The sequence below is a fragment of the Megascapheus bottae genome, chromosome 17 (assembly GCF_031878675.1).
Source record: "Megascapheus bottae isolate mThoBot1 chromosome 17, mThoBot2.hap1, whole genome shotgun sequence".
In the NCBI taxonomy this organism is placed as follows: domain Eukaryota; kingdom Metazoa; phylum Chordata; class Mammalia; order Rodentia; family Geomyidae; genus Megascapheus; species Megascapheus bottae.
Window position 1 is genome coordinate 5010154 of NC_143525.1, and position 22669 is coordinate 5032822.

General features: G+C 40.9%; 1 protein-coding gene across 3 annotated transcripts in view; it reads left to right on the forward strand.

Annotated features, from left to right (window-relative positions):
* The window catches only part of Specc1 (sperm antigen with calponin homology and coiled-coil domains 1), a 243978-nt gene that overhangs the window by 12610 nt on the left and 208699 nt on the right, over positions 1 to 22669 (forward strand). For all 3 annotated transcript variants that reach the window (XM_090349468.1, XM_090349469.1, XM_090349471.1), the window contains exon 2: positions 15853 to 15938. The gene's annotated coding sequence lies outside the window, so the exon portion shown is untranslated. The remainder of the gene's footprint in view (positions 1 to 15852; positions 15939 to 22669) is intronic.

Sequence of the window (22669 nt, forward strand, 5' to 3'; positions counted from 1 at the left end):
GTGTGTGTGTGTGTGTGTGTGTGTACATGTTATCTATCACTACTAGTTTAAACACAATGTTTAAAAAATTATGTTTTCTAATAACTTCTCTTTTTCAAAAAGTAAATTCTTGATTGGATGCTGGTGGCTCGCACTTATAACTCTAGATACTCAGGAGATTTAAATATGAGAGTTAAGGTTTGAGGCCAGCCTGGGCAAACAAATCCAAGAGACTTTCATCTCCAATTAACTAACAAATACTGGAAATGGAGGTGTGTCTCGGGGTCCGGAGTTTGAGACCTAATACTGGCACAGAAAGGTTTTAGAATGACCTTCCTTCCTTCCTTCCTTCCTTCTTTCCTTCCTTCCTTCCTTCCTTCCTTCCTTCCTTCCTTCCTTCCTTCCTTCCTTCCTTCCTTCCGTCCTTCCTTCCTTTCTGTGTGTATCAGTATTGGGGCTTGAAATCAAGACCTGAGTGCTGTCCCTGAGCTTTTCCTACTCAAGGCTAACAACACTCTACCCTGTGAGCCACAGCTCACAGCTTTTTGGTGGTTAACTGGAGAATCTCACAGACTTCCTTACCCAGGCTGGCATCCAACCATGATCCTCAGATCTCAGCCTCCTGAGTAGTTAGAATTACAGCTGTGAGCCACTTTATACCTTTGTACTATGGCCCTCATATAAAAACCTCTAATGTGAAAGATATTCAATCATCTCTGTACAGAGCCCTTACTCAATAGTAAACTGAAATGATTGGTGTCCTGCACATGCCATTAGCAGTGCCTCTCCCACTTAGCAGGCTGTTGATAGTTCCTCATTTGAGTGGTCTTTGACAGTGGGTTTTGCTAATGTCTCGTTTCATTTCTAATCAAAACATTTACTATTAACTTTGGAGCTCCTTCAAATAACATTTAATTACTGTGTGTCCTGTACCTGGTTTTTGTCTCAGAGGAATACAACTTTGAGTGATGCCTCTTTACTGTTGTCTTTTCCTTTCAGTAATGAAATACATCAGTTTGTAAGGAGAGACAGTGTTTTCCCCTGAGGAAAATCATGATTGCATTACCAAAGAGGAGATTCAATAGTCATATGTTGCTTAACTACAGGAATACCCTCTCGGAAATGTGTGTGTGTGTGTGTGTGTGTATGCAATTTTAGATCTGAGCCTCCTGAGTAACTAGGATTACAGGCCTGAGCCACTAATGCCTGGCTGTGCTGGTTAGTTTTGAGACAGGATTTCACTTCCAACTTAGGCATATGCCTAGGCTGAGACTTACCTTTTTAGGTTTCTCATCATGGCAAGGATAACAGATGTGCACCACCTAGATATGGTTTACTTGAGCTGGGCATACTCTTGTTAACATGGTATTTCTGGAAAGTCAACAAAAGTAATTAACCTCAGCCTTGTGTCCTAAGAGAACAAACCTCAAAGCATAATGAAAATATATGTTTCTTAAAATTTAAGGGGAAAATAAGATACACTGTAAGGAAGCAACCAGCTCAAGATCCATGTCCCAAAGCCTAGATATTTTGTTTGACTGGGGTTTTATTCAGGTCAGGATTAGTCACAGATAGCCCTTTGTTGAATGTGTACTATGATTGGCAGGTAGAATTTATGTAACATATGTGCATTTGTATATGCTAGGGTTGCCAGGAAAACCATGTGCTTGTTCATAATAGAGACTGAATGGCCCCCAAATTAGGTCCTATATATCATGGGATCAAGAAGTAATTGTAGAGTCATTGTCTGTGTCCTTTATATGTACAAACTGGGTCTGCTCTGCTTGCTGGATGAACCTCCTAGTTACCTGGACTTGATGCCAGCTCATCTGGCCCCAGGAATTTTATCAGCATCTTCATTAGATTTTTTTTTTTTGCCAGTCCTGGGCTTGAGCTCAGGGCCTGAGCACTGTCCTTGGACTTTCTCAAGGCTAGAGCTCTACCACTTGAGCCTCAGCACCACTTCCGGCTTTTTTCTATGTATGTGGTACCGAGGAATCGAACCCGGGTCTTCATGCATGCTAGGCAAGCACTTTAACCACTAGGCCAAACTCCCAGCCCCAAAGCAGGAGGTTTTTTTTTTTTTTCCGGGGCCCAAACCCAGGGCCTTGTGCTTGGCAGGCAAGGGTGCTTCCACTAAGCCAAGCCGTGACCCCCTTCATTAGATTTTATAGTCCCTTTTGATAGGACTTGATGAACCATTTGGTGACTTTTTTGAGTCTTATGGTCAGATCTGGTCTGCCTCAAGTTGTCTTTTGAATTTTTTCACCTGAGCTAACCTGGAACCTTGATTCTCCCAAATCTTAGCTTTCTTAGGCTAAGATACCTAAGTATCTAGCATTATAGGTATGAACCACTGGTACCTGGCTGCTAATTTTGTTGCTGTACAAACATCATAGTGGGCCTAGATAGTTTAAGAGGCCATGATATCATTACATGTTTAATTGTTATTGGTGGATGTGGTGTTCCTGATGTCCCTCAGTCCTTAGAGATGAGGTCTAAGGTTAGGATCCTTCCTAATCTTTTACATAACAAAATGCCTGGAAGAATAGACAAATAGCAAGGTAAAATTTTTTTTGGCAACATGTACTTTGAGATATGAAATGGGATTAGGACTGATTGCATTGAAATTGCCAGGGTTGGGAATTTGACTATCTAAAAAAAACTACGGTTCATTGGTCATGGAACTGAGGAACTGCCCTTCTGATCCTTCTGCAAATGTTTTGACCCATGCCCTGGTGTGGAAAGTCATATTTCTGTGCTTTTGAGAAGATGGAAACAGCCATCTATACATTTGATCCTCTTTGCCCTTTTTTATTTAGCATCACCAGTAGAAAATCATATAAAGATCACTATGCTCCAGGTACTTACACAACCTTGATATAGGAAGTGGGCTTCATACAAATACATGGCTGCTGTCGTAATTGTTGGTGCAGAATGAGGGCCCTCTGGGGTTTTATGGCTGTCAGCCATCTGGACTTTTAGGGAATGGAATCTTGTATCCACAGAATATTTATTTGTTTCTGCGCGTATGCATCTGTCTGCTGGTGTTAACAATCTTACAAGACCACTGTCATATTAGTCATTGACAGAAATGTTATCCAACAACTTACTGTAGTTTTGAAAATGATATAGAAAATAACATGATGTAGTTTTCTGTTACTGTTTTAAAAATTTCAGAAAAGCTAAAAGATACTCTGACCTTAAAAGGAAATGGTTCAATAGTCTAATAAATTTCAAATTTTCGCTATTTTCCGTTAGACTATAACAAAACACAATGGAATCTCCTGGTGCAGTAAAAGCTAAAATGAAGCATAGTCAAGAAATAAAAGTAGGGGCTGAGCTGGGCAAGGTGGCTCACGCTTGTAATCCTAGCTACTCAGGAGGCTGAGATCTGAGGATCAAGGTTCAAAGCCAGCCTGGGCATAAAAGAACCTGAGACTCTTATCTCCAATTAACCTCTAGAAAATGCGAAGTGGGGCTTGGCTCAAGGGTAGGTTTAGGTTTATAGCCTTGTGCAGAAGAGCTAAGGAACAAAGCCTAGGCCCAGGAGTAGGGTGGCAGCCTTGAGCTGAAGAGCTCAGGGGCAACACTCGGGCCAAGTTCAAGCCCCATGATGCCCACACAAAAAAAGTAGGGGCCGGGAGTATAGCCTAGTGGGAGAGTGCTCTCCTAGCATGCACAAAGCCCTTGGTTCAATTCTTTGGTACCACATACTCAGAAAAAGTCAGAAGTGGCTCTGTGGCTCAAGTGGCTCCTTGGCTGGGAGTTCGGCCTAGTGGTAGAATGCTTGCCTAGAATGCACGAAGACCCAGGTTCAATTCATTGGTACCACATACACAGAGAAAAAAAAAAAAACTGGAAATGGTACTGAGGCTCAAGTGGTAGAGCTCTAGCCTTAGGAATTCCAAGGACAGTGCTCAGGCCCTGAGCTCTCAGGACTGGCCAAAAAAAAAAAAAAAAGTGTTCAAGGACAGTGCCCAGGCCCTGAGTTCAAGCCCCCAGGACTGGGGGAAAAAAAATAAAAGTATAGCCCGGCACCAATGGCTCATACCTGTAATCCTAGCTACTCAGATGACTAAGATCTGAGGATCATGGTTCAAAGCCAGCCTAAGCAGGAAAGTCCACGAAACTCTTATCTTCAACTAACTACCAAAAAAGAAAACAAAAGCTGGAAGTAGAGGCGTGACTCAAATAGTAGACCTCTAGCCTTGAGGGAAAAAAAACAAAAACACTCTCTCAGAGGCAGTGCCTAGGCCCTGAATTCTGGCTCCAGGACCAGCACGCGCGCGTGCTGGCGCGCGCGCGCGCGCGCGCACACACACACACACACACACACACACACACACACACACACACACTCACACGAAGTAGAGAAAGATTTATTGACCAGGAGTATAGCCTAGTGGTAGAGTGCTTGCCTAGCATGCACGAAGCCCTAGGTTCAATTCCTCAGTACCACATACACAGAAAAAGCCAGAAGTGGTTCTGTGGCTCAAGTGGCAGAATGCTAGCCTTGAACAAAAATACAAAAAAAAAAAACACATTTGCCACCTGCAGCAGATAAGGAGAACTTGTTTCCAAAGCAGTGCCCTTAAAGCATGGGAATTTTGAAAGACTGAACATATTCATTTAGGAAAGTACTTTAGGGATAGACATATAAACATATTTGTGAGCATGCGCAGTTTAAGGTCCTGGTTCAGGAGAGAAAGATGGCTGGCAGACACATTTTGGAGCATGCTTACATCTTTGCTAACATTGTTATTTAAAAAATAAGAGTTGAAGCCAGGCGTGATGACTCATGCCTGCAATCCTAGCTACTCAGGAGGCTGAGATCTGAGGATATGGGTTCAGTGCCAGCCCAGGCATTAAAGTCTAAGAGACTCTTATTTCCAATTAACGGAAAGTGATGCTGTGGCTACAGGGGTAGGGTGGTAGCCTTGAGCTGAAGAGCTCAGGGACAGCACCCAGGCCCAGAGTTCAAGCCCCATGACACACACACACACCACACCACACACACACACACACACACACACACACACACACACACACACAGTAAAGAGTCCATATGAGGGGTTTTAAAATATATTGTTGCTTTAGTTCATATTTATTAATGGCTAGGTAAGTGAGGCAGTGAAACATCTTTCTGTTTTTCCTTTGATGAGCTGCCTTTTCATATTCTTTGCCTTTTTTTGACTGTTTGTTTCTTAAGTTAATTTTGGTAATCTATGTTTTCCTAGAAAATTATCTGTTTTGTCTAGTTTACAAATCCATACATGTAATTATGGTCTCTTTTGTTTCTAATTTGGAGATCTTTTTTTTTTATTTCATGGATAAATTACCCAGAGGTACTCTCTTGTTCTTTTGAAACACCAGCTTTTAGTTTTAGTTTAATTTTCAAGACCATTAAAAAATGCTGTTTTATTAATTCCTGCTTTTAATGTTCTCTCTTTATCTTTTTTTTTTTTAACTTAGAGAAAACCCTTCCTGAACATAGAGACAGAAGAAACAAAGTTTCAAACAGTTGCTGAGCTAGGCATCTGTGCTTTAGGTCAGGAGACTGCCATCTGAAAATCAGGCACATTCTTTCTCTAAAGAGCAAAAAGTCAGAAGTGGAGTTGTGGCTCAAGTGGCAGAGTGGCAGTTATAAGTAGAAAAAAGCCAAGTGTGAATTTGAGGTCTGGAGTTCTAGCCCCAGCACCAGCACAAAGGAAAACACAAATAACAACAAAAGCTCCAACAAACCCACAGTTGTTGTGGATGGGAAGCAAACTGAATACAATTGTTGCTGTCATTCCCCATTCCCTTTCACCTCTTCCCTAACCCAACAACCAAAAGATATAAACAACACATAAGATATAATCATTAGAAGTCAGAAAGATAGAGACTAGAATTTCACCTTTATTAACAATAAGGCTGAAATGGAGAGTAGTGATTGCTCTGTGATCATAACTCTTCCCTCTGAGTTAAAGAGAATAAATGAAATTTTAGAACACATCTGTTTTGGCAGATATAATAAAAACCTGAAAAACATGAGAAGGGGTATCAATGAATGTGGAGCAATGCACCTTCTATCTGGCGAATATAACTGTAACCATTCTATTAATAACAATTTTTTAAAAACCTGGTGAGAGATGTATAAACCAACTGCTTATAGTTACTGAGGGCAAGATGGCCACAGAGAAGGTCGAACTTTCATTTCCTTTTGAGTGAAAGTGGCGGACCCTGCTTGGCTGCTGATGGACCAGTGTCAGGTTGGTAAAGGAGGTGATCTTGAGGTTCAGGCTAGTCAAAACAGCCTTCGAGGCCAGTGGGGGAGGGAAGAAGCTCAAGAATCATGAAGGGAGCCAAGCACCTTGGCTTACACCTGGAATCCTAGCTACTCAGGAGGCTGAGATCTAAGGATCATGGTTCAAAGTCAGCCTGGGCAAAAAAGTCTGTGAGACTCTTATCTCCACTTAACCACTAGAAAACCGGAAGTGGGGCTGTGGCTCAAGGTGTAGAGCGGTAGCCTTGAGCTGAAGAGCTCAGGGGCAGTGCCCAATCCCAGAGTTCAAGCCCCATGACTGACAACAACAACAACAACAACAACAACAACAACAACAGAATCAGGAAGGGCAGGTGTTTGGCTTTCATAGCAGCTTACAGAGGCTCAAAGGGAGGATGGTAGTGGGGTTTCTGAAAGAAGCAGCTGGAGGTTAGAGGAGGACAGATCACATCCTGGATCTCGATGGCAAGAGATTTGAGTGGATGGGCACATTTGGCAAGTGAGATGGAACTTGCCGGGGTCTGAGACTGAGTCATTCTTTAGATTGACTTGGGCTCTTGTTCTTATTCATTCCCGAAATTAGTTTAACATCTGTTTCAAAATAAAAAAGGGTAGCTGCTTTCCTATTCCTGGCTAATTAAACAAGTGCTAATCTATGCAACGTTGGAGGGAAGCATAGTGTGGGTGGCAGGTGTGTGGTGCTGGAAGCAGAGGGTGGTCTGTGCTGGGGTACAAGGACAAGAGGAAGGTCTATTCCTGGTGCTCAACATGCTTCATCCCCACATGACCTCCCTGTATGGATTCAGTCAGCTCTGCAGTTATGCTTTGGATAAGGAAAACTCATCAGCACATTGTGGCTTCTAAGCTGACGGGTTTTTATTCTTGTCAGGCATTTACAGAAAAGCCTTGCATTTCTGGTTTCATAGAAAGGGCATGATGTACCTTGTCTCATGGCTCTTAAGAAAGCTGGTTCACTAACCATCCCTTGCCGGGTATGCTATATTTTCTCTGTAATTAGTTCTCTCTATGTAATTTCTTACAGTGAAATTTTATGCTTTAGAACAAAATTAATCTAGAGAGAAGGTTGGTTCATATAGAAGTCAAAGCTCCCCTTAGTAGAAGCAACTGTTTGTAGCCAGACTTTATAAGTACTACATTAAAAAAAAAACCCAGCAATATTGCTATAGTTTGAATCACAGATGTCCCCCAGGTTAAAGGCTTGTATCCCAGAGTGATGCTATTATGAGTTGGGATTAGTGGGAAACCTTCTGGTCATGGTTATGAGAATATCTTTGAAGAAGATAGTGGGACACCAGCCTCTTCTTCCACTCTTCTGTCTCCTGGCCATGAGTTGAGCAGTTTTGTCGCACAATATATTGTGCCTAGACACAGACCTGAAAGCAGTAGGGCCAACAAGACCATGGATTAGAACCTCTGAAACTGTGAGCCAAAATGAGCCTTTCTTCTTCATAGGTTGATAACCTCAGACATTTTTTATTAGGGTAACACAAAATTGTCTAAAATAAATATATGTCTATACTCCAGGTTTTTGTTCATTTTTCTAATTTTGTTTGCTCTATTCATTATGACTTGCTAACCCATCAAATAGAAACTTTGTAAATATACCTATTTTCAGTAATAAGTATTGTATCTCTTACTGTCTAGCTAAAACTCAGAAACCCAGGAAAATTCCCTACTATGTCCCCAAGACAGGAGGCCCTGTCATCCTGTCACTGTGCTCTGGTAGCTACCCCTCTTGTTATCATGCAGAAGTCTCCAAGATTCTTACTCTGACAGTCTTCATTCTGCAAAAACTTAGCCCAACATCTGTTTGAGACTCATTCCAAGTTACTTTCATCTTTTGGCTTTGTCTTAGTTATTTTTAGGGTTGATAAATTTATTTTCCAAGAACAAAACAGAGCATTTTTGGGCTTTGGTTTTGGCTTGGATTTAGGGAATTCTGGTTCTGTGGAGAGCACCAGATTTCCCACTGAGGGAGTTGCAAATCTAGACCCAGCAGAGCTTTCCTTCAGCTGCAGTGCACAGTCCTGGGGCTTTGCCACATTAACATTGTCCATTTTCTAGACGACTCAGCATGCTTTGACAGTCAATCACCCTACTCTGTTCTTAGAGCATGAAATGTATAAAATGTCTGAGAAGACATTTCAGCATTTCAGAGTCCTTATAAAGGAAACCTCACAAAGGCTTTAATTATTTCTAACACTGAGAGAGCCTTCTGTGGGCTGAAACTGTGTCTGAGATACCAGAGCACATGCCTAGCAGGTGCAAGGCAAGGAGTTCAAAAGGAATAAGAAAGCCTTTCTCAGTCCACTTAAACTTAATACTTTCTTCAGTATTATAAGTTATAAAATTACAATGAACATCTGATGCTGTGAGGATGTATAATTGTTGCACAATAATTTTGTGCTTTTTTTTTTTTTTTTTGGTCTGTCATGGGGCTTGAACTCTGAGCCTGGGCGCTGCCCTTGAGCTCTTCGGCTCAAGGCTAGTGCTCTACCACTTGAGCCAAAGTGCCACTTCCAGCTTTCTGGTGGAAAATGGAGATAGGAGTCTCGTGGACTTTAATGCTGGACTGGCTTTGAACTGTGATCCTCAGATCTCAGCCTCCTGAGTAGGTAGGATTATAGGCTGAGCCACTAGACCCGGCTTATTGCACCATTTTTAAGGAAATGTGAGGACTTGGAAAGATTATATTAAGTGAAATAAGCCAGACTGAAAGAAACATAGGTTGCATGGTTTCCCTCATTTGCTATGGTTAGAATGTGTCTATAAATCTACAAATGAACACACTAGATGCTAAAAGACAAAAGCATTATACTTGTACATGATAAATTAAAAAGGACTTTAAACATTCACACAGTGAGAACAAAGGAGGATATTCTTAGGAGAGGATCACAAAGGCTCAGGGGCTATGTGCATATGATCATACAGAATGTTCATTGATGGGCTAGGAGTTTGGTCTAGTGGTAGAGTGCTCTTGCCTAGCATGCACAAAGACCGAGGTTCAATTCCTCGGTACCACATACATAGAAAAAGCTGAAAGTGGTACTGTGGCTCAGGTGGTAGAGCACTAGTCTTGAGAAAAAGCCCAAAGACAGTGTTCAGGCCCTGAGTTCAAGCCCCAGGAGTGGCAAAAAAATATGTTCATTGAAATGAACTCTAGTTGGGTGCTGTGGCTACTTAGCTACTTAGGAGGCTGAGATCTGAGGATTGTGGTTTAAAGCCAGTCTGGGCACAAAAGTCCATGAGACTCTTTTTTTTTTTTTTTTTTTTTGGCCCCCTTCTCTTTCTGGCCCCGCTCGCTCCGGCCCCGCTCGCTTGCTTTCGCTCTCTGTCGCTTGTTGCAGTCTCGTCTCTGGCACTTCCGGCTTGGTTGTGTCTCGTCTCTGGCACTTCCGGCTTGGTTGTGTATGTGGGATACCGAGGAATCGAACCCGGGTCCTTGTGCATGCTAGGCAAGCACTTTAACCGCTAGGCCAAACTCCCGGGCCCTCCATGAGACTCTTATCTCCAATTAATCACTAGAAAATGGGAAGTAGGGCTGTGGCTCAAGGGGTAGGGCTGAAGAGCTCAGGGACAACGCCAAGGCCCAGAGTTCAAACCCCATGACCCACCCCCCCAAAAAAAAAGGAAGAAAGAAAGAAAGAAGTGAACTCCAAGAAATAGAAACAAAAGGGTTTTTTTTTGTTGTTGTTGTTTTGCTTTTTTTCTCCTTTGTCTTTGTTTTTGATTTCTGTACCTTTTGTCTTGCATGTAAGTTTATCTGTTTGGGAGAGGGTAAGGGGAGCACAGAAATGGTGAAAGGGTGAACAAATTCAGCAGTGCAGTGATTCTAGACATTATGTTGAAAATGAACTATACAACTTGTGTGAGAGGGGTCAGGAGGGAAAAACTGGGAGAAAATGAGGGAAGAAGTGACACTGTTCAAAAATAAATATGCTCATTGCCTGACTTATGTAACTATAAACCCCTCTGTACGTCACTTCAAAAAGAAAAAATAAAATTTAAAAAGAGATTTGTTATCATTGTGGATTACTTACTACTTCTTTTTTTTTTTCTCTGCTTCTTTTTTTTTTTTGCCAGTCCTGGGCTTGAGCTCAGGGCCTGAGCCCTGTCCTTGGACTTTTCTCAAGGCTAGAGCTCTACCACTTGAGCCTCAGCACCATTTCTGGCTTTTTTCTATGTATGTGGTACCGAGGAATCGAACCCGGGTCTTCGTACATGCTAGGCAAGCACTTTAACCACTAGGCCAAACTCCTGGCCCTTACTTACTACTTCTATGGACAAGGTTTTATATGTGTTAGTAACAGAAGCTTTACTTTCTTACCAATCTGGATGTCTTTTCTTTCTTTCCTAATGTAATGGTTAAAGCCTTCAAGATAATGATGATTAGAAGCAAGGAAGGATAAATGTCCTTATCTTGTTTATGGTCTTAGGAGAAAGCATTCAGATTAAATATTCAGATTAAATAATATTATCATTTAAATATGATGCTGATTGTATGTTTCATAGTTATCCTGTATCGATTGAGAAAGTTTCCTTTACTTCTTAATTGTTGAAATTTTTTTTTCATTTTTGTTTTCTTTATCTCGAAAATGCTTCTTCTGTATCTATAGACATGATCGTGGGTTTTTGTCCTTTGTAAGGCCATCTTTGCATTCCTGGGAGAAATCTTTGGTCATGGCATAGATCCTTCAATATCTGTTTATTGTTTTATTTTGTTTGCTAGTGCATTTTTAGATAGTTTTGCACCCATATTTTTGTGATTTGGATTTAAAGAGTCTCCCCAAAGTGGATATATTGGAGACTTGGTCTACACTACAGCTGTCTGAAGATAGAGGGCTTTTGGGATATCCTTGGATCCTGAGACTCATGGAAGGATTAATTCACTGTGGATTTGTAACTAAGTGAGCTAGTGGAAGATGGTGAGAGCTCTAGAGAATGAGACCTATGTGGAGGATTTAGGTCATTTGGGGGCATGCTTTTGGCATTGAAGTGTAGGTTTTGTCCAGCCCTTCCTCTTCCACTTTTTTTTTCTTGGTTGTCATGAGGTAAGCAGCCACCTCCACAAGGGGCTTCACACCATGATATTCTCTCTCACCACAGACCCAGACACAATGAGAGCAAGTGGACTGAAACTTCTGAAATTGTGAACCAACATAAACCCTTTCTCTTCAAGTTGCTTTTCCCTGGTATTCTTACAGTGATAGAAAACTATTAACACCTATGTCACAGATGATGCTGATAAAATATCATTTCTTATGGTTGCCTAAGGTTGGACTATATGGATCTATCCTAATATAATCAATAAGACTTAGTTATTTCATTTATTGTTATAATCAAGAAAAGCTCACCAACTTGCTCATTCAGCAAGTATATTTTAAGTGTAGAAAATAGGTAGTGTGATAGTGTTTAGAAGAAAACATAGGAAATATTATACTGGACTGATGTAGGAAAACCCTCCCTGAGTTTACAAGTAAAGAAAAAACAGATGTAATCATTTGACAAAAATTCAGAAAAGTACACTATAAATAAAACGTGAATGTCAATGATAAGATTAGGTAAACCTACATGTATGACCTTTGTTTCAGTAATAATATGTGTAGAACTGTAGCCTATAAAAATAATCCTGGCTAGGTGCTAGTAGCTCACACTTACAATCCTGGCTATTATTGAGCCTAAGATCTGATGATCATAATTCAAAGCCAGCCCAGGCGGAAAAGTCCATGAGACTCTTACTTCCATTTAACCAACAAAAAGCCATAAATGGAGGTATAGGTCAAGTGGTACAGAAGCAACTTTAAGTAAAAACCCAAGTGAGCACAAGGCCCTATTTTCTCCACTTAAAATTTCACTCTATCAAAATTTACTTGACCATATAACACAAAGGAGTCTGTTTTTGATATATGATTCATCAGTTTATTAATGTTATTTAAAAATAATCCATTTATTTTATTGTTAGTATAAAGATGATAGACAAAGGGGTTATAGTTACATAAGTCAGGTAGTGAGTACATTTCTTTTTGGACAGTGTTGCCTCTTCCTCTACTCAGTTTTTCCCTCCCATACCCACCTACAAGTTATATAGTTCATTTTCAACATAGTGTCTAGTGAATATGCTGCTGCATTTGTTCATCTTTTATCCCTTTATTTCTATGTCTCCCTTACCCTCCTAAAGACAGACAATGAACAAATAAAACAAAAACAACCATAATGAAAATGCCTTTTGTTTCCATCACCTGGAGTTAAGAATTCATTCTTTTTTTTTTTTTTTGTTAGTCCTGGGGCTTGAAATCAGGGCCTGGGTACTGTCCTTTAGCTTTCTCAAAGCTAATACTCTATTAGTTGAGCCACAGCACCATTTCCAGTTTTTTCTGTGTATGTGATACTAGAGAGTCGAACCCAGGGCTTTATGCATGCTAGGCAAGCACCTTACCACCAGCCCACACTCCTGGACCAAGAATCCATTCTTTAACCTTAAACTGATAACTTGTATCTTTGTCATAATCTAAACCCATGAATTGTGACCCATTGCTCCTTTTTCCATTCCTGACCTATATTGTTATGATGATACTTTTATGTTCGGTTTCACTATCTGATAGTACTAGTCCCCATTGGTTGTTTTAAGAAATTATCTTCTATAGAAAAGAATAAATTATTCTACTTACTAGATAAATTTCAGAATAATTCTATAAAGAATTTTGTTCATACTTCAAGTTCTACTAGGATTTTTGTTAGAATTGTAGCACATTTATTAAATTATTTGTAGAGAGTGACATTTGGCTGGGAGAATATGATAAAAAAACTCATTTAGCTAATCTTTTTTGTCATTTGATAAAGCATAGTAGATTTGGGAGAATGATTATAATGTTCTTATATTTATTCATAGATACTTTATATTGTTTTCATGAATAAAATCTCAGTAGGTATTTAGTTGTTTTATGATACAACTTAATGCACATTTATTTTCAGAAAATTTAGACAATAAAGGGTTTTTTATTACTTATTTTTATTTATTATTTAAATTGTTGCTGGTACTAAGGCTTGAACTCAGATTCTTGAGCTCTCACTGGACCTTTTCATTTGTGGCTGACTCTTTACCACTTTAGCCACACCTCCACTTCCTGATTTGCTGGTTAATTGGCAATAACTCCTTTGTCTGCTTGGGCTGGCTTTGACCGGAGATTCTCACATTCCAGGCTCTTGAGTAACTAGGATTATGCCCGTGTGTGAGTGTGTGTGAGTGTGTGTGTGTGTGTGTGTGTGTGTGTGTGTGTGTGTGTAAACAAATGATCTACCATCAGACTGATATCCACTGTTAGTATTTTCTGTGTGTCCATCCTTCTGTTGATTGATAGGTTTAGAGTCTGATTAGGGAAGCAAAAGATAATCACAGGAGACATTCGATAATCTGAAGCATTGTTGGGTGAGTAGCTTATACTTTTTGTCTGTCCAGCATTTTTATTTTTCCTTGTGGGGCTGTTCTTCCCAAAGTGAGTGGACTGCCAAATGTCTGAGCGCCTCTTCCCTGTCACTGGGCTAGAAGATGTGTCACCCTGGGTTTCTTTTCTTGGAAGAATCTCTCTTCTGGGACCTTGAATGTCTCTAATCCTAAGAGTAGTACTTGCATTTGAATGATACTTATTTAGAGAGATGGGGGTGATTTTTTTTTTTTTTCAGTGCTGGTACTTGGGCTTGAAGTCAGAGCAAGGGCACTGTCTCTGAGTATTTTGTGCACAAGATTAGCATTCTACCACTTAAGGCACAGAGTCATTTCTGGGTTTTTGATAGTTAATTGGAGATAAGAGTGTCACAGACTTTCTGGTCTGATCTGGCTTTGAACAGCAATCCTCAGATCTCAACCTGCTGAGTAGCTAGGATTACAAGTATGATGTCTGTAATCCACTGATGCTTGCTACAAATGCCTAGCAAGATAATCAGGGTGATTAAAAAAGTAAACTGATTCTTTGCTGAATGCCAGTGATTCATGCCTGTAATCCTAGCTGCTCCAGTCATTGAGATCTGGAGAGTTTTAGTTCAAAGCCAGCTTGGACAGAAAAGTCCACTAGACTCCCTCTCCAACACTAACAGGGGTCAAGCAGGCTGAAGGCATGGCTTGAGTGGTGGATCACCAGCTGAGAAAATAAACTGAGCAAGTTCAAGTTCAAACTCTGGTACCAGCAAAACAAATAAAATTAATTCCTGGCTGAATGTGTGGCTTAATGTAGAGTACCTGCCTAGCTAGCATGAAACTCAAGCTTAAACACTCATACCATAAAAGGATTCTTGATAGCATTTGAACCTCCAGGTCTAGCTGGCTTACAACCAGGTTAAATTCATTCCTAGGTGTTTTAGTTACTCAGGCCAATAAATTCTATATTTTCCTTAAGCAAGATTGACTCAGCTTTCTGTCACTTACAAAGTCTCAGCTCTCATGCCACGCACTGGGGTGACACTTGAGTAAGTTTGTTCCCTAAGTGCGCTGGTGATTAGAGGCAAACAGATGTTCCATAATGAGATTAGCTCCATTGCATCTCGACTTCTTTGAGATCAAGAAATATGGCTATTAGAGGCAAAGGCAGAAATGGGTGTGTCATGTAGCCACCTTTGCAATAATATCTCAGGTGTGGGGAGGCCACTCTCAGCCTCTTGACCACAGATACTTATATGGTGGATCCACCAAAATGGCAGGCTCTGAGGATGGGGGATGGTAGGATTACAGTGGAAATGGGCCTTCTATGTCATTTAGGCTCCAAAACCACTTGTCACAGAAAAGATACCTTCCCTGGAGACTCACCTGCATCCATTACCCAGTTAAATAGCATTGAAAATGCAGCTTATGACAATGAGCAAGCCACCCTAGGCTGGCTGACTAGAATAGACAGGGTGTGTGGTTATAACACTATTGCTAATTTACCTCCACAAAATTTCTTCCATGTGTTTTCTGTGCAGCACCGTTGCTTCCTGTCACAATAGATCCATGGTCATTGGGGCTCACTTAAGCCATCTGTAGCAGTTAGAAATATAAATGCCAGGCACCTATATCATTTGAGTATTCTCTGAATTCAATATCAGGTTAGGTATGAACATATTTATTTAGGATGACAAAAAGAAATTGCAACAAATTACCAAAGGCTCCAGAGAGTCAGCTGTGAAATTCCTTTAGTTGGCTCACAAGATCCTCCTGCTTAGACATGTTTCCTGGCTGTAACTTGAGGCATTCACAGGACTTTTGGCAAGTGGAGCAGGGGTGGGGGTGCCTTGAGATTTCAGGGTAAACCCACATTTGAAGGGCAGACTAGCAATTTTTTTCTTGTTTTCTGTTTAATATCTTAGGGAGCAATCAGCAAGAAGCTGGCCAGTTTACATCATTAAATCCTTGGAGAGTTTAAATTAAGGTTTAGGACTCAATCAGAAAGAAATATAATTTTGATGTGTGTGTTTTTGAGTGTGTGTGTGTGTGTGTGTGTGTGTGTGTGTGTAAGAGAGGGTGGGTGAAGAGGCAGAGGCGTGGAGAGCAGAGCCCGCCTGCTTCCTGAGTGTAGCCTTGCTCAAGCGCTCTCTGAATGTGGTTTTCCTCCTAGGCCAGCACCCAGCCCAGAATAGTGCAGCTGATTTACTGATTGAAGTCTGCAGCTCTGGAGAAGCACGAGAAGCCGAGGGCTTTACAGTAAGTACACAGTTGGTTGTTGTTTAAGGCTGTCATGAAAGTCACAGAAGACAGCTCTGCTTGGGGGATGAGGTCCTTCTGCTTTAAGAACAATGTCTGATGTACTCCGTAGGTCTCCTAGAGAAGGCAGCATCATTGTGTTTTCTTACAGTGCATGGACTGGCTGAGTTAATGCTGTGTGTATATTTTAGGGGCTAACAATGGGTCTGAAACTTATTATTGACATCTTTTAAAAATTTATTTTATTGGGGCCGGGAGTTTGGCCTAGTGGTAGAGTGCTTGCCTAGCATGCACAAAGACACGGGTTCAATTCCTCAGTACCACATACATAGAAAAAAGCTGAAACTGGTGCTGAGGTTCAAGTGGTAGAGCTGTAGCCTTGAGAAAGTTCAAGGACAGTGCTCAGGCCCTGAGCTCAAGCCCAGGACTGGCCAAAAAAATGTATTTTATTGCTTTTTTTTGAAATTTTAATCTTGCAAATTCAAGATGATTCATGCTGATTTCAAGTTAATGTATACAGTTATTTGGAAAAGAAACTTTCTCTCTGGGTACTAGTTACTACTAGTATGGAGATATGTTTTCATAAGTAAAGTGAATAGGTTTGCTCTGTGCATTCTTTTTTGCCAAGTATGAGAAGTCTAAAGGTCTGGGGGAAAAACCACCCACTAGACTGGCTCTCAGCCCACTGAATGTGCTGAGAGTGTTGACGGAGTGAACATGTAGAGTGTTAAGTATCCTGTTATCTGATAGAGGAGCTGACACTAACCTAGTACTCAATATCTGAGCTATACATCTTGCTAGGATGTGAAATTAGACGCCTGAGAAGCCTTAGATGGCTGTATTTCAAAGCAGTGGTATGACAAGGATAGTGACATTTCTAGGAAGTGTTATGTTGTGTGTGGCTGTTTAGACAGAATCTTCCATTCCTTAAATGCTTCAAGATACTTTGACATATCTTCCTAGCTACTCTAGATTTCTAGTCTGTGTACTAGAAATGAAGTTTTGGGTTTTGATATCCTTTTCCCATAGACTTTTAATTTCTTATTGGAGTAATCTAACTCAGTAAAGCAGGAAGTTTATATTTAAATTTCACTTGAAAAGCATAATTCTCCCTACTCCACCTCTAACATTTTTCTCAGAATAAGGTAGAGACATATCTTTGCTGCTCCTACCGGATTTCTCATGAACATGGCTCTTTTGTTCCTTCACAACTCCATTCCAGACTCCATATTCTCACACAGTTCTTTTCCAGTGTAGCTGTGTTTCATTTCCTTCCATCTTTCTAAGTGAGTTAATACATCTAGTGCTGTTCAAACAGAGAAGCCTTCGAACATGGGGAGGAGTATATGAAATAAAGCATGTTAGACTTCCATTTGAAACCCTGGAATTTGAAATTAAACCACTATGTCTTTTTTTAGAACACATTTCAATTTTGTTTTTGAAATAGGTTAAACTGGTTTTTTTTTTGTTTTTTTGTTTTGTTTTGTTTTGTTTTGCCAGTCCTGGCCTTGAGCTCAGGGCCTGAGCACTGTCCTTGGACTTTCTCAAGGCTACAGCTCTACCACTTGAGCCTCAGCACCATTTCCAGTTTTTTTTCTATGTATGTGGTAGCAAGGAATCGAACCTGGGTCTTCATGCATGCTAGGCAAGCACTTTATCACTAGGCCAAACTCCCAGCCCTGGTTAAACTGTTTTTTTTTTTTTTTTTTTGCCAGTTGTGGGGCTTGAACTCAGGGCCTGAGCACTGTCCTTGGACATTTCTCAAGGCTAGAGCTCTACCACTTGAGCCACAGCACCACTTCCAGCTTTTTTTTCTATGTATGTGATACCAAGGAATCGAAACCGGGTCTTCGTGCATACTAGGCAAGCACTCTACCACTAGGCCAAACTCCCGGCCCTGGTTAAACTTTTTTTAAATGATAAAAACAACATTTTTGAAGGCTCATCATGGACAGGCTCAGCAGTGAAGCTAATTATATTATTTCACCAGATTCTTACACTAGATCCACAAAGGTGGCTACCTTTATGGCCTTTACTTACAAATGAGGAAACCATGGAAACATGGAGAATTTATGTGAATTGGCCCATAGAAGGGGAGACAGGAGAACAGATAGGAGGAGAGTGGTACAGAGCTCAGGTGCTTTCTTTTTTTTTTTTTTTTTTTTTTTTGCCAGTCCTAGGCTTGAGCTCAGGGCCTCAACACTGTCCTTGGACTTTCTCAAGGCTAGAACTCTACCCCTTGAGCCTCAGCACCACTTCTGGCTTTTCCTATGTATGTGGGACCAAGGAATTGAACCCAGGTCTTCATGCATGCTAGGCAAGCACTCTACCACTAGGCCAAACTCCCAGCCCTCGGGTGCTTTCTTATGAAGTTGTTAGCTGAATTACAAATCACAGAAACCAGTGCCCAATCTCTATCTGAAAACCACAGGGTCTCTATATTTCTTTCTTCCCATACAACTGAATATTCTAACATCATAAAATTTTTAAAAATGTTATCCTAGCTTCATAATTATTTTTAATAATACCTTTAAGTATCTGTTCTTTAAAAGCACTTTCCTTCTCCTCTCCCTTCTTTAAAACCATGAGCGGAGATAAGCAGTTCTTTCCTTCAGTTGTTTATCTCAGGTATTTTTGTCCTAGTGATGTGATGGCTAGTATATGCTCATATTTTTGGCAGTTATTTTTCCCAGTCTCCTGTTGACCTTTTTATTTTTGCCAGTCCTGGGGCTTGAACTCAGGGTCTGAGCACTATCCTTGGGTTTTCCTCAAGGCTAGTGCTCTACCACTTGAGCCACCGAACCACTTCTGGGTTTTTCTATGTATATGGTACCTAGGAGTCGAACCCAGGTCTTTGTGCATGCTAGGCAAACACTCTACCACTAGGCCAAACTCCCGGCCCCCCTGTTGGACCTTTTAAAAATGAGATTTTAGGGATGAGAATGTGACCCAGTGGTATAGTGCTTACCTAGTATGTGTAAGTCCCTGTGTTCAATCTCTCATACTATAAAAATAAATAACAAAATGACTTCTAAAAATTATGTAGCCATTTGGTGCGTGTGTGTGTGTGTGTGTGTGTACACTAGTTCTGGAGCTTGAACTCAGGACCTGGGCAAATCTTCCTGAAATTTTTGCTCAAGGCTAGAGCTCTACCATTGGAGCCACAGCTTCATTTTTTTTTTTTCTGATTAACTGGAGTTAAGAATCTCATAGACTTTCCTGCCAAGGCAGGCTTGGAGCTGGCATCCTTAGATCTGAGCCTCCTGAGGTAGCCAAATGGGCATTCAGCCCATTGGACATTTTTCCTCAGTCAAATCTGCCTGCCCCTATTCTGTTTGTTTGTTTGTTTGTTTTTGCCAGTCCTGGGCTTTTAGCGCAGGGCCTGAGCACTGTCCTTGGACTTTCTCAAGGCTAGAGCTCTACCACTTGAGCCTCAGCACCACTTCTGTGTTTTTTTTTTCTATGTATATGGTACCGAGGAATTGAACCCAGGACTTGGTGCATGCTAGGCAAGCAGTCTACCACTAGGCCAAACTCCCGGCCCATGCATGCCCCTATTCTGATGTTTCTTAGTTTAAATATTTAAATTTTTTTCTTTTAAGGGATTTCTTTATCTCTAGAATTTTCTTCAATGGATGTAGAAAGTAGTGTTAGACTAACTTTTAAAAAATAATGCATGGGGCTGGGAGTTTGGCCTAGTGGTAGAGTGCTTGCCTAGCATGCACGAAGACCCGGGTTCGATTCTTCGGTACCCCACATACATAGCAAAAGCCAGAAGTGGTGCTGAGGCTCAAGTGATAGAGTGCTAGCCTTGAGAAAGTCCAAGGACAGTGCTCAAGCCCTGAGCTCAAGCCCAGGACTGGCAAAAAAAAATTGCTATTTTCCAGTGTCACTTATAAGCAGCCATTGTAACACCCAATATTCAGCTATAATTTTTTTTTGGTTTGGTCTGTCATGGAGCTTGAACTCTGGGCCTGGGCACTGTCCCTGAGCTCTTCAGCTGTGCTATATGATGTAACTTTTCTGGATTGCCTGTTTTATATGTAAAAACAGTGCATTCTGTGCCACCATCACATTTTTGAGGGCTGGTAGTTTTTGTTGATTTTGTAATATATCAGAAAGATGAATTGTGTGGAGGAATATTGAGTCAGGATAAGGCATCAGTAAAGACTGAGCATAGGAGGCAGATTACTCAGCCTTAATTAACTTCTCTGTTCCTTAGTCCTACTATCTGTAAAATGGGGACAGTAGTGGGGGTGTATTTTATGGTGTTTTCAGGTGAGGAAATAAAAACTAAATTAAAATATATGTACACCCCCATACACACACACACACACACACACACACACACACACACACACACACAGAAATTAACTGCTATGTGTAGATGTAGAGACTATTTGGAGTACAAATATATGTGTTTTGTATACATACATATGCATTAAATCATATGATATGTATATGTGTATAATGTAATATGTACTAAGTCAAATATGTTATTCTTTTCTTTCAGGACTTAAAATCATTTATTTATTTATTTAGCAGTACTAAGGTTTGAACTCAGGGCCTTGTGCTTGGTAGGTAGGTGCTATATGACACCCAAGCTCTCATGTAATCTTGGGAGCCAGGGAAGATTGTCTTAGCCATAAAGGGAATGGATGACATATTTGACTTTGTGCACACTAAATCTTGGTACACTGTAAAGATAGGCAAGTGGCAGATACAGAGAAACATACATACCACAAAGATTGCTAAACATAGGCTGGGAGTGTGGCTTAGTGATAGAGTGCACGAAACTCTGGGTTCAATTCCTTGGTACTGCATACACTGAAAAAAGCCAAAAGTGGTGCTGTGGCTCAAGTGATAGAGCGCTAGCCTTTAGAAAGCTGCTCAAGGGGGGCCGGGAGTTTGGCCTAGTGGTTAAAGTGCTTGCCTAGCATGCACGAAGACCCGGGTTCGATTCCTTGGTACCACATACATAGACAAAAGCCGGAAATGGTGCTGAGGCTCAAGTGGTAGAGTGCTAGCCTTGAGAAAGTCCAAGGACAGCGCTCAGGCCCTGAGCTCAAGCCCAGGACTGGCAAAAAAAAAAAAAAAAAAAAAAAAAGCTGCTCAAGGACAGTGCTCAGGCCCTGAGTTCAAGTGCCAGGACTGCAAAAAAAAAAAAAAGATAGCTCTCCATAATAAATGAAGACTTCCATAAGTCAGATAGAAAAGCCACAAAATCAGAAAAGATTATACATGGACAATTCCCAGAACAAACATAGATGTACAATAAATATATAAAGCTTAATCTCAGTAATAATTGTGGAACTGCAAATTTAAGTGGTAATGAAGTTTTATTTTCCATGCAATAGATTGGCACAAAGTTGGTAACAGAAATAACACCCAGTATGAAGAGGACATGTGGGGGCGAGCATGAGCAATCACAGTGATAGGAACAAAAATTAGTGAAGATTTTTGCATGACAAATTTATGGAATCTATCAAAATGGTATGCTTTAGAAAATACTGCATGTGGGCTGGGAATTTGGCCAGTAGTTGAGTGTTTGCCTAGCATACACAAAGAATGGGGTTCAATTCCTCGGTACCACATACATAGAAAAAGCCAAAAATGCTACAGTGACTCAAGTGGTAGACATCTAGCGTTGAGAAAGCCCAAGGACAGTGCTCAGGCACTGAGTTCAAGCCCCAGAAATGGGAAAAGAAAAAGAAAAGAAAATAGTGCATGTATTTTTAAGAATATACAGGATGATGTTTATGTTTAAATTTTTAAATTTTACTTTAAGAAACTTAAACCATGTATCTTATTGTGTTATCAATTGGGTTCCTTCTGAAAAGGAAGTCAGAACCATGGCAAGGTTGCTTTTTCCTTTTGTTAGATATACATCTGTGATGGGCTTTTTATGTCTGCATCTGTATATTTGTGTACGATAAATAAATAAACAAGCATTTTTCCAGACTCACAGGCAAAAAGATTCTTGGGAACAGGAACCCAGATGTAGAATCTCAGAGTTGAGAAAGTAGATGGCAAATTTTAGAAAGAGTGAGTATTTTGGAGGCAGTGGTTTAGGATTAGTAAAAGTTTTAATTGGGTTTTAACAAAAGGAGCAAAGGCTCACATCTCTAATCCTAGCAACTCAGGAGCCTGACCTCTGAGGGTCACAGTTTAAAGCCAGCCCAGGTAGGAAAGTCCAAGTCTTACCTCCAATAACCTGTGGCTCAAGTGGTAGAGCACTAACTTTGAGCAAAACAGCTCAGGGATAGTGCCGAGGCCCTGAGTTCAAGCCCCAGTACCAGAGATGAAGGAAGGAAGGAAGGAAGGAAGGAAGGAAGGAAGGAAGGAAGGAAGGAAGGAAGGAAGGAAGGAAGGAAGGAAGGAAGGGAAGGGAAGGGAAGGGAGAAGAAAAGGGAAGGGAAGGGAAGGGAAAGGAAGAAAGAAGCAAGGAACTTGAGGAAACTCAGCCCAAAGGGCTAGAGGAAAAGTTGCTGTAGTGCTGTGGATTTGACTTTTGTGTGGTAACCCTACCTGCAGAATTCAGACACCCCCAGAGTCTGAGTTTCCCCCAGCGTTTTCTTCCTATGTTCCTTATCTGTTTTGTTTTGTTTTGGATGGTTTTTGATTTTGGGTTTTTTGGGGGCGTTGGTCATGGGCCTGGGCACTGTCCTTGAGTTTTTCAGCTCAAGAATACCACCCTACTCCTTGAGCCACAGAACCACTTCTGGTTTTCT